This window comes from Odontomachus brunneus, unplaced genomic scaffold, assembly GCF_010583005.1.
Source record: "Odontomachus brunneus isolate Ranch 3 - 2012 unplaced genomic scaffold, Obru_v1 Obru_scaffold_205, whole genome shotgun sequence".
In the NCBI taxonomy this organism is placed as follows: domain Eukaryota; kingdom Metazoa; phylum Arthropoda; class Insecta; order Hymenoptera; family Formicidae; genus Odontomachus; species Odontomachus brunneus.
This window is the reverse complement of record NW_022639655.1, coordinates 259634-278087: the sequence shown is the minus strand read 5'-3', so window position 1 is coordinate 278087 and position 18454 is coordinate 259634. Positions and strand designations below refer to the sequence as shown.

The window sequence follows — 18454 nt, the reverse complement described above, 5'->3', positions numbered from 1 at the left end:
GGGGGGGGGGGGGGGGGGGGGGGGGGAGGGAGAGAGAGAGAATTGGCGCAAATTCGTGTACACACATCTTAATAGCTTGGAGAGATCCGGTTTGCATAAAATTATGCCGACGTAGTATCGACTCGTTAGCAAATTAGCGGACACTTGTCGCACGCTATTTTCATGGTATTCGCCAACCTCGCGTTTACCTCGCGCTGGCGAATGGTCCGCTAGTTACTATCAGCCGACTTGAGACTTTCGCGAATGGCCATCGTCGGTGAGATTAGATTTGGCGCAGCCTGGTCTCTTTCGAAGACACGGCAGAGGAAGTTTTACGCCCGCTGGTAATCGATACGGCGGAAACTGTTTTACGGCGATTCCCGTGCGTTAGAACGAAACGGCCGGCCGGGTTTAATGGACGCGCGACCTCTCATGAGCCTCTCTGAAGGACTAAGCGAGAAAGTTTAGGTGTCTCGATGGGTCTCGTCGTTGAAGAATTAATAAAAGGTTATTGCCACGCCAAATGGAAATATCCCTTTATTGAGCCATACGGATGAAACTGTGCCGATTTATGTAGTACTTCTCACTGCTTATATTGTGTATCCAGAAAAATATAACCTTATCCTTAGCGGAATTCTCTTACTTTCTTCCAAGAGAGGATTCTTCCAAACCTAAAAGGAAAATTTCCTGGGCACAATATTCTTAAAGTTAAAGGAATTTCGTCTTTTATTTATAGTACTTGCAAGTCTTGCTTGCATGTCTTTCGTATCGCAAAATACGAGAGGACATTCTTCAAGTAAAAATATTTCTCTCTTCATCCAAAAAAGAAGAAAAGATAGAATAATATCTAGTAGATTTCCGATGGATGGTCTACTTCCTTAGAAAAAAGATACATTTTTGGTAATAATTTTCGTTTAAGATATGGAATTTATAAGAAACAGCACTTTTCGCAACTAGAGTTATTCTTTTTTTGGATGTTAGAATATTTTTCTTTTGATTTTAAAAGTATTCTCTTGAGATATAAGACGATTTTAATAAGAATAGAATGACATTTTTTATATATACATGTATAAATAGAATAGTTAAAATGTACGATTGGTGAGTAAATAATATCAACGTGGAAAAGAACGAGATTATATAAAAATTTACATCATAGAGATTTACATTATAGAAATTTACATTATATAGAAATTTACATTGTATTACTTAAAAATTTGCATTACTCAGAATGATCAATGTTGCGTTATATTTTCCAAGTATAATTTCTCACGATTTCCTATCGAGACGCGTCGATCGAATGGAATGTAATATAAAGCATGATAAATGTGGAAGTTATGCAAAGTTGACGACTATTAACAGACGAAATTGCCGAAGAGATAAAAAATAAATATTTATATCGGAGGGGAGGATTGTACAGCAAAGTCGTACAAGAGAAACGAAGAGATTGGCAAAACTTTCTCGCATTCGTATCCGTGAGAAACCCATTTTATGGAGAGGTAAAAGGGGAAAATAACATACTAACAGTGAGTTTATCTTATGAAAAACTGAGGGAAGGAATACGAGATATACTCAATCTCAACATTAGTTGTAAATCTCGGTTCATAAGTAATCAGATTTTAATGGCAGCGTTCTCAAATTCTCTACATAAAGTATGTATAATACATAAAGTAAGTATAACAATATACAACACATAAAGACATTTCATACAACAAAAATGGTAAATATCTGAAGAAAGTTAGGTATGATAACTGAAAAACGCTTTACGAGACTATTTACGAAAGTTTATCAGAATTTCTCAATTAGAGAACATTTTACGCGTATATAATTGAACATTTTACGCGTATATATGAGCATGTATAACGAATTTTTTTTTATTTATTCCAATTATAATTCAAATTCGACCACACCAATTCGCTTAATTGAAAAAATTATATAAGTAAACATTATTTAAATTTTAAATTGAAGTATTAATACCGCAATATTATGGAAATATCGGATGAATTATTAAACACAATAAAATATGTTAATTAAGTATGTTTATAACCCAATTACGCAGAATGTTACTGATGAATGCTACAAATGAATATACTCTCACGGATTCTTGGTGCGATATAAATTCGATATTTTCTTAAAAATAGAATAATTTTGTATCAATAATTTTTAATCAATAATATTTTCTTAAATATAAAATAATTTTGTATCAATAATTCCTGAATACCTACAATCATGTTTTAATATTCTAATGATATTAGAACTCGGTACGGAAAGTTGATTGATTGAGTCAATAATCGTACTATCTTTTTTTATTATTTTATTATATTATTATTTTATTTATCTTATTATATCATTATTTTATTATATCCATAATTATATAATTAATTACCAACCCAATTTGTCTTTTCTCGACAATCTCTAATATTGCTAGGATATTAAGATAAAATTGCCAGTATGTAGCAACATTAATTCAAAATTTTATACTTTTTAGGATTTTTGAAATTGTTGAAAGCGGTTTATTTTCATTTTATAAGTTTTTTCTTTCTTTTTCTACTTTTAAATTATTTACTAATGTTAAAAACTCATTTTCAAAATTCGTTTTTATTTACTAAAACTTTATTTTTGAACTCAGTTGAAAAGAACTTGCTTTTAAGTGGTTAAACATAAAAATTTCGTTTGTATCACCAGGTGTTCACGGAATTTCAAGAAAACAATAAAATTTCTAGATAACTTGGACAAAGTGCGGTAATAACACTAATCTAAGAAATATATGTAGATAACAACTGAGCAAATTGCAAAAAGTTTTATTTTGATATCTGCATATAACAGTTCTCAACCGAATGTGGGAACATACAAATAAACATTCAAACGAAACAAACTGACAACCTCCTCTTTTTTTATTAAAAAAACATCGAGTCAGTTCTGACTGTCGGTCGAAACATTTTCTTTTGACAGAGGAAAATATTCGGCACTTCAATACGACTCCAAATGTATGTCATTTTGTTGTTCGTTGTCCAAAATCTTCAGACAAAAACCAATATCCAAAAAAATATGATCTTATTTTTAAAGAACATCCTTTTATATTCTCTTAAAGGGATGCCAGACATGAAAACTTTATCAACATAACATTGACCTTTTTTGCAAAGTTTACGTCTTGTTGCTTGCACAGAATTACAAACGCTTTTACACAACAAAAGTGTATGCAAAAATAAATTGGAGCATTGCTCAATATGTGACAAAAACGAAAAGAATATGTTTAAATTTAAATTTTGAGCTGTTAGTTAATGCAATATTTGTTTAATACAAACATGGAGGTTGTATATACCGAAACTGTGGATGCTCTAATCAGGAAAATTTGAAAAATCACTACTACACTTTTAGAATTTAGTTTTGATGCCAAAAAAGATACGAAAAGTTTGCAAAAAAGCTTATGACTAAGGTAAATGTACCAATAGCCGGATATGTATCAATCTCCGGAAATTGTTATTATTTTTATATTTGAATATGAATATTTCAACTTTCAACGTACAATACATACATATTGGTATACATACATTTAATATTTATATTTAGTATACGTTGAAAAATGAAATATTTAGAGAAATATTCAAAATAATAAGAGTGTCCGGAATTAGATACATGTCCGGGCATTAGGACATTTATCTTACATGCAGTTAGGTTTTCCGACAACTATGATAAAGTAGAGTGAAAAATTAGTTCACGGATATTTTTCGGGACCGTACTTTTATCGCACTTTTCATAATGTCCGAATATTCAGAGTGTATATATATATATATATATATATATATATATATATATATATATATATAAAATAATCGAATAAAGAAGTAATAACTCGAATATTAAATGGTAGTGATAATAATATCTGCTCGAAAATCGTGTGATAATATCCGCGAGTGAATAATAAAGAAATAATGATGATCGAATAATCGATAATAACAATATCTAGGTAACGGTTCTAATAAAAACTCTAGGCTCAACAAAGACTAGGTAAACCGACTGTCGTAACGTCCCGCACGGGCCGTTGACTGAGCGGTGCTGGGGGGAGTAGGGGGAGGGGGTGCGTAGCCGGGTCATGTAAACACGCGTGTGTGAGCACGTGCTCGTCACACCATAGCACTATCAACTGTCGAGGAGAACGCATTGAGAGGTGACGCGTTATTTTCTAGATTATTCCGCGCCGATTTTTAATACTGCGTTTCGACTTCGCGACAATTGAGATGATAATTAAGACAAATTAAGACGCGTACTCCTCACTCAAGCAGGTGTTGCAGGCTTTAACGCGACAAGTAATTATCGCGTTTCATTCACTTTTTTACTTGATAGAGAAACGTCGCGATCGAGTTCCTCAATGTCGATCAAATATTATCATCATCCATTTAATATTCGAGTATTATTACTTCTTTATTCGATTAATATTTAATTTATACGGTTATTATTTAATTATTGCTATTTTGCATAGGAAAGCAACTCGGGCGTGCCGTTATGACAATTTCTTTGTCTCGTCTTTAATCAGTTATTGCCGTTGTCCAGTTATTGTTATTTATTGTTATTACCAATTATTCAGTTATAGTTATCCAGTTACTATCCGCTCGCGGCTATTAACACACGATCGACCAGTATTATCATCACTATTATTTATTATTTGAATATTATTACTTTTCTATAATAATTATAATAATATCTGCTCGAGAATCATGTGATAATAGCCGCGAGCGGATACTAACAGAATAACGATGATTGAATAATCGGTAAAAACAATAAATAACAATAATTGGGCAACGGTAATAATAACTGGTTAAAGACGAGGTAAAGGAATTGTCGTAATTGTACGCCGGATTTGCTTTTCTATGCAATACCATAGCAATAATTAAATAGTAACCTAATAAATTAAATAATAATCTAATAAAGAAGAAGTAATACTGGAATATTAAATGGTAGTGAAAATAATATGTGTTCGATCGTGTGATAATATCCACGAGTGGATAATAACGAAATAATGATGATCGAATAATCGGTAATAACAATACTTGGGGAACGGCTCTAACAAAAACTCTAGGCTCCACAAAGGCTAGGTAAACATAACCTCGTAACGGCTCTCTGCGTTGAGATTGTTGTGACATAACGCGCGAGCACGTGCTCGAGCGTCATGCCACAACACTCTCAATCGTCGAGACGACCACATCGAGAGCTGCCGTATTATTTTCTAGATTATTCCGCGCCAATTTTTAATACGGCGTTTCGACTTTGCGACAATTGAGACGATAATTAAGACAAATTAAGACGCGTACTCCTCACGCGAGCAGATGTTGCGGGCTTTAACGCGACAAGTAACTACCACGTTTCATTCACTTTTTTACTTATTAGATAAAGAAACATCGCGATCGAGTTCCTCAAAGTCGATCAAATATTATCATCATTCATTTAATATTCGAGTATTGTTACTTCTTTATTCCGTTGTCATTTAATTATTTTTATTGCGTATTGGGAAGCAACTTGTGCGTGCCGTTACGACGATTTTCTTACCTTATCTTGTTGTCGTGTCTAATTAATTGATACTACCGGATATTATTATATGGTTGTTGATCAGATATTAATAATATCATCCATTAATTAATTGGATATTATTACTTCCTTATTCAACTATGATATAATTATTTCTTATTGCGTATTGGGAAGGAACTCAAGCGTGCTATTACGACAATTTCTTTTCCTCGTTTTGCTCTCGCGTTTAACTAATTAACACTAAATTATTAAATTACTAAATTAAATTTTTGTCGCAGAGATCCATCAGAGCAGACGCGGTCATGCGGCACTAGGGGATGCGATGTCTGGGGGATGCCGCGCTAGAGGATTCGGCTCAGGCCTGTCTGAGTCGGCTCGGAGGTGAGCTTCACTAATTTGTACTTATAATTAAAAATCCGACAAAACTGAAAATTTTCCTGTTTGGAATCGAGCCGTCATGTAACTAATTAATACTCAATTAAATCTGTTTTTTGTTACAGAAACGAGCACTCGATTCTAAGGAGATGCTGCGCCGGAAGATTCGATTTGGGTCTGGCAGAGTTGGCGCGAAGGTGAGTTTCACTAATTTGAATTCATAATTCCAAAAAATCCGATAAAACTAGAAATTCTTTGGTTTGAAAAAGTTCCTCAATGCCTCCATTGCTGTGTGTAATACTAAATTAAATCTGCTTTCTATTGCAGAGACGAAACAGACGACCAGTCGATTCTTGGGGGCTGCTGCGCCGGAAGATCTGACTCGGGCCGAGCGGGGTTAGCTCGAAGGTGAGTTTCATTAATTAACATTTGTAATTAGAAATTCTCTTACGAGATAATTTGAATTGAATCAAAGATCGCGTTAAATTGTAATTAGACGCGGAGAGAATTTTTTCTGAGTAACATCACCACTTGAAAAATTTTGATTTGTTCTGATTAGGAGATTTATTTGCAACGTCGCGAAAAAAGAAAATGGAATATTCCAAGTATGAATGCATTCCAAAAAATTCTTCCAGCGTGAAAAATATCGCGTTTATTTTTTTTATCCTGCTAATTTCTTTACACAAATCATCATCAATGCACGAATCTAATCGGTGAAATGATATTTTTCTGTTCCAGAAATAAAAGCAGAATGTGGCTACCCTGATCGGCGGTTTGGTGAGTCAAAACTAGAAATATATTGATAATAAAAAGACAACAAGTCTTTCGATGCAGTGAATGCTTATCGAATCAATGCGATTTACTTTGCTGTAGTTGTAGTATGTGTACGTGCCGTCCAATAATCACACTGCTCGAAACAATCGGAAGATTGCTTTTTAAAATAATAATATTAGTGATAATGCATATTTTACATAGCTTTGGCCAATAAATTTTCAAGTATTTTTCTCCCAATGCATATACATTTAAAAATTGATTAACTTAGATTATTGATTAGTTGACAATTTTTGTCGGGGAAAATTTTGATTAATCAAACTCAAACACTATCTGATAGATGCTTAAATTATTAAGTATATGCTCTGAATATTTAAAATTTTGCAAAATTATTCAGTTTTATTGCATGCAATCTTCCAGGTGTCTCGAGCAGTGAGCCATCGTGCAAAAAGACTGCGCCAATGCGCAAAGGGATCGCGCCAAAGAGATTGCGCCACAGAAAATATGCCATCACAACATCCGCGTCATAGATCTTCCGCCGGTCGTTAATTTTCTCAATTCTCTCTCTCGCGTAAGCTTGAATCACGATTGCATTTCATAAAGTAAAATTCGTGCCTTGTTATTAAGTAAAATTCGATATCGTGCAGCACCTGCGTGAAGCGATCTAACGTGATTATATAAACTGCTCTCAAAATTAATTTCACGATCATCAGAAAATTTTCTGGTTTCAATTTTTCACTTAGAGTTAGAGTTTCCCAATGCGACACACAATGCTAGCGAGCGTTGATCCCTCGCGAAAAACGCGATGTACACAAGTTAGATATGTGAGCAGTTGTTTGTTTACTTACGCGGCGTGCGACAAGTTCCATCAAACAAAGACAGACAGCTCATTCAGTAACATTTTTTTCGCGTGAATCTTGAATAAAATCTTCATCTCTATCGTCACAATTTTTATAGTTTTCGATTTTTTATTCACGCTCGCGTTCTTGATTATTAATTTGATAGGTTTGCGAATTTCACCGGTTCGTATTTGCGGAAGAATTGCAAGTGAACTTCACAGAAATATTGCGGAGTCATCCGCAAAAGCATTACGGAATTGTCTTCGCAAAAGTATTGCGGAGCTGTATTGCAGCCTACTACCCTGCTTACTACTACACCATCGAAATGTTATATTAGGGATATTTCGAGTTGTACGTGAGAATTTCGCACAGATTACTTTGCCCATACGTCGAAAGATTTCACGAGATCGGCCTTCACGTTGCATGTTTTCTTCGCTCGCGGATTTCGTTTTCTTCGTAAGCGTTTTTTTCGTTTTCGCGTCGCGCGTGTATCGAAGCGATACACTATAACTCGATCGGATCGTTGCTGAATTTGTACATACTCATCATTTATCCGAAAAGCCAACATTTCTTCGAAGACGCTATTCGCGATATTTCATACGCAATTCGCAACTCGGAGTGTACCCCCCAAGAGAGACGGGATTTTTCGTAAAACCTCCGTTAGATTACCGTGGTCGGGAGTGAATTACAGGCGACGTGGGACGCGAGGACCATTGCAGTATCAGATGTAGCGACAGGATGGTTGGTAGACCCTGGACACCGTGGGACGACGCGCAATGGTGAGCGCTCAATTTAGACGTTCGTATAGTAGATACAAAGCGTCACTTTACGTAGATTGCATGCACGTAGACGTAAATCGCATTGAATCCGACGGGAAGTAAAGTAAGAATTGGAATTTGTAATTCGTCAGAGTTACGTAAGAATGATCCAACCAAAGAATTTAGCTCTGAGATTTTCGCAATAGTTCTATGAGTCAAACATTTCCATTTTTTAAAGGTACTGACTAGCTCAATTTTTAAAAAAATATGCAAAAAGACACGACAAGTAAAAAATAAAAAAAACTGTTTCTTAATTTATTTAAAGTATTTATAAGGCTTGAATTGTTTTGTTTTGGTTAAAGAGATTTGAATGGAGTATCGACTGATAAAAGCTTATAATTTTTGAATTGGATCAATCTTGCATAACAATGGCCAATTGAAATTTTGACTCGACAGGCTTCCTTCTCGTCGGATTATTTCTTTATGATAAATTAAACTGATATATTTCAACATGTCATTTTTATATGTTCTGTATATGTCCTTTTTATGCTTTATACATGTTTTATATATACCCAGTGTATGCTCTATACTATTTAATTGATATACTTTATAACTTGTTATATCGTATTATATACGACATACTATCTCTTCGGAAATATATTCTTATGCATACGCGTTTGTTGATGACAAGACAATAAATTAAATTTCGACAAATGAAAGACAACAAATTAAATTATTAATCCGAGATTCGAGCCAAAAAGTTTCGATTTCCCACTAAATTATTAAACCAAGACTCGGACCCAAGTGTTTTGAGCTTCCATTAAGCCGAGATTCGAACCGAAATGTTTTGAGGATCCGCTAAATTATTAAACCGAGATTCAACCAAAGTGTTTTCGCTACACTATTAAGCCAAGATTCGAACCAATGAGTTATGTATTTCCGCAAAATTATTAACCTGAGTTAAGTCTGAGATAAATTTTTGAAGCTTCTTAAAGAAATTTTCGCGTTTGCAAAGGTGTATTTTTGCAAATGACATAAAGTGTGCGTATTTCGCTCTGCATCGTCTCATCGTAGAAACGTCGGACTCTCACACATGGGCCGAAAGTCGACCATGTTACTGCAGGGTATTTAGGTTATTTATGTCATGTAGTTAACATCTAGAGCACATTCTAGGATACCTTTTACAATTTTTTAAAGTAATTTTCGCGTTTGCAAAGGTGTATTTTCGAAAATAACGTAAAATGTGCGTATTTTGCTCTACATCGCCTCTTGGATGACAATGTGTGTTAATGTCACTCTACTCCCTCAGTAGCACACCCAAAATTTTGAAAATAATTTTACAATAGCCAAGGTCGCATTCACAACGTTGGATACAATGTAGCGTTGTAGGCACGTTCGACTCTCGCACATTGGCCGAAAGTCAGTCATGTTACTGCAGGTTATTTATTTTATTAATTTATTTAGATCATATAGTGTTAACATCTTGAGCACATTCTAGGATAATTTTTAACAGTGTTTTAAAGTAATTTTCGCGTTTGCAAATGTATATTTCCGTAAATGACGTAAAATGTGCGTATTTCGCTCTGCGTCGTCTCTTGGATGACAATGTGCGTTAATGTCACTCTACTCCCTTAGTAAGGTAACCAGAATTTTGAAAATAATTTTCCAATAGCCCAAAATCGCGTTCATAACGTAAAATCCAACTTAACTTCTTAGGAATGTCGAATTCTCGCGCATTGGCCGAAAGTCAGTTATGTTACTGCAGGTTATTTAGCTCGTATAGTTTTAGCATCTAGAGCACATTCTTAGATAATATCTTATAGTAATTTTCGCGTTTGTAAAGATGTATTTTCGAAAATGACATGAAGTTTGACTATTTCGCTCTGCATCGTCTCCAGGTTCACGTCGAATGCTCCGCTTCATTTTTGCACGTACTTTCACCATGCAAAAAGGTGTTTAATTCGACGGAGGTAGAAAAAAGTAGGCTTTGCGGAAAAATTCGCTATCGTGATAGTAACCCAGATAGCACATACACGTATCAGAAACGTTTCTTAAAAGTATCTATAGATTCAGAACCGTAAATCACCAATAAGAAACGTTTTAACAAGAATCTCTTTGAAACCTTATTTATGAATCATTTATAAAACGTTTATAAAACGTTTCTTCAACGATTTTTTTCCGCCAAAATAACGTTTCACCTAACGTTTTTTGAGTGGACATTTTTACTCATGAAAAACGTTTCAGAAACGTTATGAAACGTTTTGGAAACAGTTATGAAAAGTTTGGTTCTAACGTTTATAAAACATTTTTAAAACGTGTGTGTGCTACCTAGGAACTATTTTTTATCGATTTTGTCTCATATTGAGAGATGCTCTGCTTCATTTTTGCACGTACTTTCACCATGCAAAAGAGTGTTTAATTCAATGCAAGTAGGAAGAAATAAACATTACAGAAAGATTCGATGTCATGATGGTAACTATTCCTTATCATCTTTATCTCATATTGTGGGATGCTCCGCTTTATTTTCACACGTACTTTCACCATGCAAAAAGTTTTTAATTTTGTCGAATTAGCACGAGACAATAGTTTTGCAAAGGTACTCGGTCAACGACAACGACATTTCCCAACAAATTTTACTTTGTGTTGACTTGACCAAATTAGAAATGCTTTTGTATAGTAAAAGTACATGCATAAATGAAATAAGGCATTCCTGCTTCAAGGATGAAAACGATGTAGAATTATTGCTATCGTGACACTGATTTTATTTTTCAAAAATTACAGCATACTGACTACTCCAATTTATATGATAAAATTATGTGCGAAAATAAAGTATAACATTGGTCAGTGCGAAATGAAAATATCTCAAATTACTGTTGCTAATTATATTGAAGACTCAAATAATAGGTGACTTATTTTTCAAAAAATTATTCACAAACTACGCTTGCGCCTACAACTCTTCTCTAAAAACTCTTTCGTTGATACACAAGCAGTTTGAAGAATTCAGAAAAATAACAAGAACCTATTTTGAAGTGAATGCAAATATCGGCAACGTGGCATTCACATTTACATAAGGTTTGTGTATAAGAAAATTGAAATGACAACGTAGCATACACACTTGCACAACATCTGTGAAAAGATGATAGCGATATTATGTTAACGCCTATTTAACGATTTTATTCCATAAGTATCTATGTGTATATAAATTCGATATCGTCAGTAAGTGATGATAACGTTTTCTACTTTTTGATGATCGCTCTACGTTATCGACGCTTATCAAGTTCGTCGCTCACTCCGACATCCCCTTAAGCTCGTGTGACACTACGGATTGGAGATAGAGGATTGCGGATTGAAGATTGGAACTTGACCAATTGGAGCCAAGCAGGCTAAGACCAAAGTGCATTGATTCGTCGAAATCTAATCTTCAATTCGCAATCCGTAGAGTGACACGGGCTTTAAGCTTGTTAAGCTTCTTCAAAGTATTCTTCTAAAGCCAAAAGGAAAATATTCGAAATATAATGTTCAAATTAGGGAAATTTCGTTTTCTACAGAACGAATCTTATTTTTAATAAGAATTTCTTCTAAAGTAAAAAGACATTCTATGCGCTTCAAGTAAATATATTATTATTCTTGATTCAAAACACAATTCAAGGCACTTGATTCAAAGCAGCACAACACAAACAAACATACACAACACACACAAAAAGGAAAAAATTAGAATAACATCTAGTGGATTTCCAATTACTGATTCACTTCAATAATAAATGAATACTCTTTTGGTAAGAATTTTCGTTTAGAATATGAGATTAAAGAAACAACACCTTGCAAATAGTATTTGGTTTTGAATGTTAGAGTATTTTCATTTTGGTGTTAAAATAATCCTCTTAAAGTTATATATAAGAGAATGTCCGCTAAGAAAAAGACTATACTTTTCTGAATAAAGTTGTTTGTCTTCTTTTCTTCTCTACAAACTGATCGCATATTTCGACAATGTTCTCATATTAACATGCAAATGACATATCTGCACAAAGCTTGTAGTGCACGTGTATAGACGGTCACTAGGGGATGCGCGATCACTAGGGCAGAACATTCGAACGACATGAATTTCCGTTATGACTGGCTAGCGGGAGAACGGACGAAAGAATTCGACCAGACCCATTGAAATAGCGTAGGAGGATGTCACGGCAAGAACTTGCGAGGTCACATAATTTATGAGACCTGACGCACGACGGTGACAGCGAAGAAAACTTCCGCTATCTCCTCGCCGTTTTCCTCCGCGTTCTACCGCACGATGATACAATCTTCGATCGTAAAAACGATTTTCTTGTTGTCTGCCGCGACAGAAGCCCACCCTGCTGCCCGACTAATATTTCGCAAAAATGTTTGGGAACACAAAGAATTACGGGCGTCCTCGCAAGAAGTTTCGCAATTCTTTAGTCGACACGCGCATGAACTGAGTTTCGCGTAATCATCGTGAACGCGTATCCTATGACAAATGAAATTACCCGCTGGGGTACCTTTATACCTTCGCGGAACGCTGAACTCTCTTTGAGAATCCGTGGTGTGGAACAATAGATCAGCCGATGGGAAATTTGTCCTGGTAACGTATCGTTTCCTAACGTCTTTGCTGAAACATTTTAGCGCAGAATAACCATAGTCTCATAGTCGTGAAACTGGATTCCCACTAAATCTGTCTCGCTCAATAATGTACATTTTGGCTCGTAATCCCATCGCGCGTTTAGTGTTAGACGCGTCCATTTGATTGCCGTCGTCCCATGTCGACGGTAAACGCAATTTTAGTGTTAGGCAAATCAAAGGCGGATTCAGGCGGGAACGTTTAACGGTAATTACGACAATAAATAGAGGCGAGATCGCAGGTCCTTATTGAGTATTCTCTCTGTCGGGACGCGATACCACGTTTAAATATTCCATTGTCATCAAAATTCGAAAATTAATATGCAGTGTAACAATTTCGAAGCTACTTGGGAATTGAATTCAAGAGATTGAATCATAGAAAAGAAGGGGCGATGAATAATTGAATATAACCGGGTGCCAAACTCGCAATGCATATGCATGAGCGTATCGCATCGTTGAGCTTTCGCATATCCTGAACATACACTGCTTCTTTTAGGATATACGGTCTTCAATCGTCTATAAAGTAAAGTCGTCCTAGTAATTGAACAGATTCCAAAGATTAAAACATTCATAATATATTCGTATTTAGTATTTCTAAAAGAGCGTCTTTGAAATTTTATTAAAAAATATTTCTTTATGCCGATTTGTAATATTATTCGATGAATATTCAATCATTGAGTCAATATTATTTCGTAATTAAGACATGATATATTTTTAGTTAAATTATTGGTACAATTAATATTATCTAATATCTTATTAAAATTATAATTGTTATTTATTGATTATTTTATATTATTTTTTAATTGTTGACAAACCATAGTTTTATACGTTAGCTTTAGTAATTCTATTAATAAGAATGTAAAGTAGATCGTGTCTTCTTATTAGTTTAGTCATTGGAACATTTACTTTACATTACTATCAACGTTAGAAATTATTTCAACATAAATTTTGAACGAATAGCAAGTGTAAAAAGTTATTTTCCCAGACACATACGTTGAGACACAAAAGAAAGGCTAAATTCTTTTTCTACTAAGAAATCCTCACCTCGTTTTATACATCGCCGTAACTTTCCTCCTTCCCCTCGACAGTTTTAACCCTCATATGGCACACATGCTTTAGGCACTTTAATCTGACACACTTATATCGTTTTCGTCCTTTCTAATTTAAATTCCATTTAAATTGAAAAATAAAATATAAAAACCTATAAATCTATAAATCTCATATAAAAATCTATAAAATATTATAAATATTTCTTTTAGGAGAATCTATAGAATAAAATTAAAAACAGAAATGATGTGTGGCAAATATTCACTTAAATATCTTATTTTATTGCAAATATAAAAATTTTATTACAAATATAAACACGATAGAAATATGAATTTTAATTCTTTTGAAAATGAATTTAAGAAGTAAGTTAGAATTAACATTCTAAGATTTTCTTATCGATATTTGAATCTTTAAAAAATATTACACATTTTAATTCATTAAAAAATATAGTTATTTAAGTATTTCATTAAATTTTATTAAAACTATATATATATATATATATATATATATATATATATATATATATATATACATATATATATATAATCTATACTCTTGTATGTGTGTGTGGATCTTTCTTTTTTGTTCGTAACTATAGTTTAGATATCGTTACTATAGAAACTTAATCGCATATAACATCTCTAATTTACAAAAATATTGATCACATAAAAATAAATAAGTTACTCAGATAAAACTTCTTTTATATATTATATTTAATGTAATGAACTGAAATATAACGAAAAATCAACTTTATTTAACATCTTTATTGTATATTTTATGACAACTTAATCTGGTACCGTGGAGTTAAAGATGATCCCATAACAAATTTATATAGGTAATTAAAAAAGCTCAATTCTTTCATTTATTTATTTAAACTTCATATCTTCACCAAGTCTAACTTTTTTAGCGTGCAAATCGAAAGTCCTCATTTCAATGTATACTAAATTAGAGTTAATATAAATTCGAACATTCAGCACTTGTCTACATTCTGGTGCGTTTTTTTTGGCCAACTAGAACAATACATGCGCTCGCTACGCGCGAGTCATATAGCTAATAAAAATGTAAGATAAAAATAAAATCAAAATCAAATTAAATTAAAATATAATTTAATTAATTAATAATTATAGGGAGAGACAGGGAGAGACAGGAAGAGATAGGGAGAGACCGGGAGAGACAGGGAGAGACAGGGAGAGGCAGGGAGAGACTGGGAGAGGCAGCGAAAGAGGGAGAGACGGGGAGAGATGGGGAGAGACAGAGAAAGACAGAGAAAGACAGGCAGAGACGGGGAAAGACAGGGAGAGGCAGGGAGAGGGGGAGAGACGAGAGAGACGGAGACAGACAGAGAAAGACAGGGTGAGACGGGGAGAGACGGGAAGAGACGGGGAGAGACGGGGAAAGACAGGGAAAGACAGGAGAGGTAGGGAGAGACAGGGAGAGACATATCTCTTCTGTATTTTTTTTTTCATGACCTAACCAACGCGATGACAGCTATTTGCCTGGTAATTTCATAAGCGCAAATGACATGAAGCAAGCCGCAGCCCACATGAAGTGAGCTAAGCGAGAGAACCAATCAATATCGCGGGAAAGCGGCAACAATTAAATCTTTTACATACCTTTTTTTAGAGAGGACTCTCAAACATCGTCCGATTTTATAGTTACTTATCCCTCGCTCAATTGTGCTCAATTGTTCGCCGTTTCAGATTCCGTCATTTATATTCCTTTGACGACAGTAAATACTGGGATATACTAAGATTCTGCTATCTAACCGCCTTTTCTCGATCTCTTTTCCGTTATCGTAATTTTGCGCTCGTAACTCGCTTCCTACCGGGTGTCGGATGGTACATTAGCTTCCATGTATCCGCGTTTCTATGAAACTAATCTGTCAAACCGACTCACTCGCCCTCTTTCGTTTATAATGCCAGATTCTGCGGTACGCTTTAAATTCTGGGAGGGAGGACCGCCGCTTTTGTGGGCACGATCGAATGGCATACAGTGAAAATTGGTAACGCGATATCACGACGCGTTCCACACGTGTCATCAAATGGAATGACGGAAATGATGATGTAACGCGATCTACCGCATCATTTCAATGTCATACATTCCCGAGGAGAAAAGGATATTTCGCAACACGTAAAACTCGGGTTTGTTTTAATTATCACTTCGATGTAGATTCAATCTCTCTGGCAATGCTATTACCTGTATATGAATAATAATCGATTTTATTAAGCTGACGTATCTGTGAAATTTTCACACCCGGGAGATTATGCACCATTGCATGTTTTAATTAACTTCGATATATCGTAATTTTGATAAATTCGCTCATGTAACAATTCGACTCGCGCGCGATGTTTGAAAGCAGCGCTCGCGTGATTCTCAATTGGGAGCGGTGTAACGTGCTCATCGACGATCTTCATTACCGCCACTATTAATCGTGCCTATAATCCGTCCTTGAGACGGTGGCGTTTCCAGAGGCGACCGTTTTCCGAATGATCGACGACCTAACGAAAATGACTGCAGCACTTAATGGATTTCCTATAACTCATTACTTGAGCCGGGCTTCGTCCCGCTTGCGAAAATCTCCCCTAGAAGATCGAGATACTTCCCCATTGAGCTTTCGCACGATAGCCACCCATGAAGAAAGTTTTAAGCCAACTGGGCCAAAACTTTATGGACGTTGGGGAAAAGTTAGCCCCAATATCTACGCATGGCTTTGGGTAACGGACAAGAATACGATAATGCACCCCGCTACGGAAAGTCACTGCACGCCCCGTCTCGCTAGCATGGATCAACGGATCTCGACTCTTCACTCCCAGAAGGGGTGAAGGAACGCTACGGTCAGACAAAGCATGATACTATATGTGCCGGCGTCAGGAATCGATAACGGTCAAGATCAAAAACCTAGTCACTTTCCTTGGGCACACTCTAATAAAGCTTAACTACTCAATTACGATTACTTTCATGGGTTATTCGCGGTAATAGAAATACGCTACACGAGAATATGGATTTTTTTACCCATAGGTGTTACTAATATACCCTGTATATAATATATATATATATATATATATATATATATCTTAGGAAAATCCAATTACTATAATTACTATAATTTAGAAGCCTCACTCGCAAAAAGTGTTAGGAAAGACATGACTTTTCGTTTATCTAGATAAAATACAATTATTTATGTAGATAAATGCATTAAATTAAAACGAGATTTTATTTTACTTGAATACAGATATAGATTAAAAAAAGGAAGGTTAATCTAGTTAAAAATGTTTTTTATCTTAAATAAATAATAAGTTTTAGATATATTGAGATATATTAACATTATCTAGACAAAAATAAATTATTTTATTTTTGTTTTTAATTTTCACTATTTGTTCTGTATTTATGATTACAAGTATAAAAAGAACATTCTTGATTAAGAATGAGGTAATATATTTTCATATTCAAGCTATTTTGAGAGAAAAAGAAAATATATAATAGTGTATGTATAGTTTTTTAATATTTAGCAATCATACAATTCTCATACATTTCCTTTCTTTTTCTCTAACATATTTTTTTGTTAATAACAAATATTAAAATTGTATTCTTAAAAATTAAGGATATTCAATTTAATACAATTAAAAATCTGATTTAATCTGAAATTTTCACTGTATAAAATTTTAGAAAACTTAAATCAAAAGTTGAAAGCTCTTGAGACTTAATCAGAACAAACAAAATATGGCAAATAAGAGCCAACTGCCGATCGATAAAAGGCGATATATTCACAATTTAATAAAAGCTTGAAAAGGATTCGAAACTTGGACCAAAACGTTTAAACTTTTATAATATTTAAGTAAATGTGTCACAAGCTTTTATTAAATTGTGAATATCATCTTTAAGATCGGCAATTTGCTCTTATTTGTCTTATTCTTTGTTTGCTTAGATAATTGAATTAACATTATTCAAATATTAATCGCGTAGATAGTTTCAGCTCAAATATTATTTAAAAAAATATTGATATATATCTATAATTTTTATCATAGGATCAAAATAATTATTACACGGAAGAAACAATTCTGTTGGTGCAACCAAGTTTTCGGTTGCTCAGAAATTAGACGAAAACTCGGCTGTAGGAACAGAAAAATTCCTTTATGAGGAAAACTCGGCTATAGGAACAGAAAAATTCCTTTATGCTTCTGTATAGTCAATTGGTCTTCTGTATAGTCAGTTGCTTCAACAGTATTCTAATATCACTGAATGTTCAGTCAAATATTTTCAGTTGCGACAACAGAAATATTAGTTTTCAAAACAGAGATATCGCTTCTGATCACCTAATTTTCAGTTGTTTCCTATTCGTTTGTACTAACTGCAATTTTTTTTGCGTGTATAAACCGGATAATCTTTATTAAAACACTTCATATAGAAAACCTGATTTTTAAAACATTACATTGAATGTTTCAATTTATCTTCAGAGTTTAGACAATTTTAATTATTTGTTCACTTTTAACATGAAATATATATACATTAGCATATATATATATATATATATAT

The 18454-nt window shown here is 34.1% G+C and overlaps 1 protein-coding gene across 7 annotated transcripts in view; it reads right to left on the bottom strand.

The window, feature by feature from the left end:
- The window catches only part of LOC116852188 (dopamine D2-like receptor), a 452239-nt gene that overhangs the window by 248895 nt on the left and 184890 nt on the right, over positions 1-18454 (bottom strand). The gene's annotated exons all lie outside the window — the stretch shown is intronic.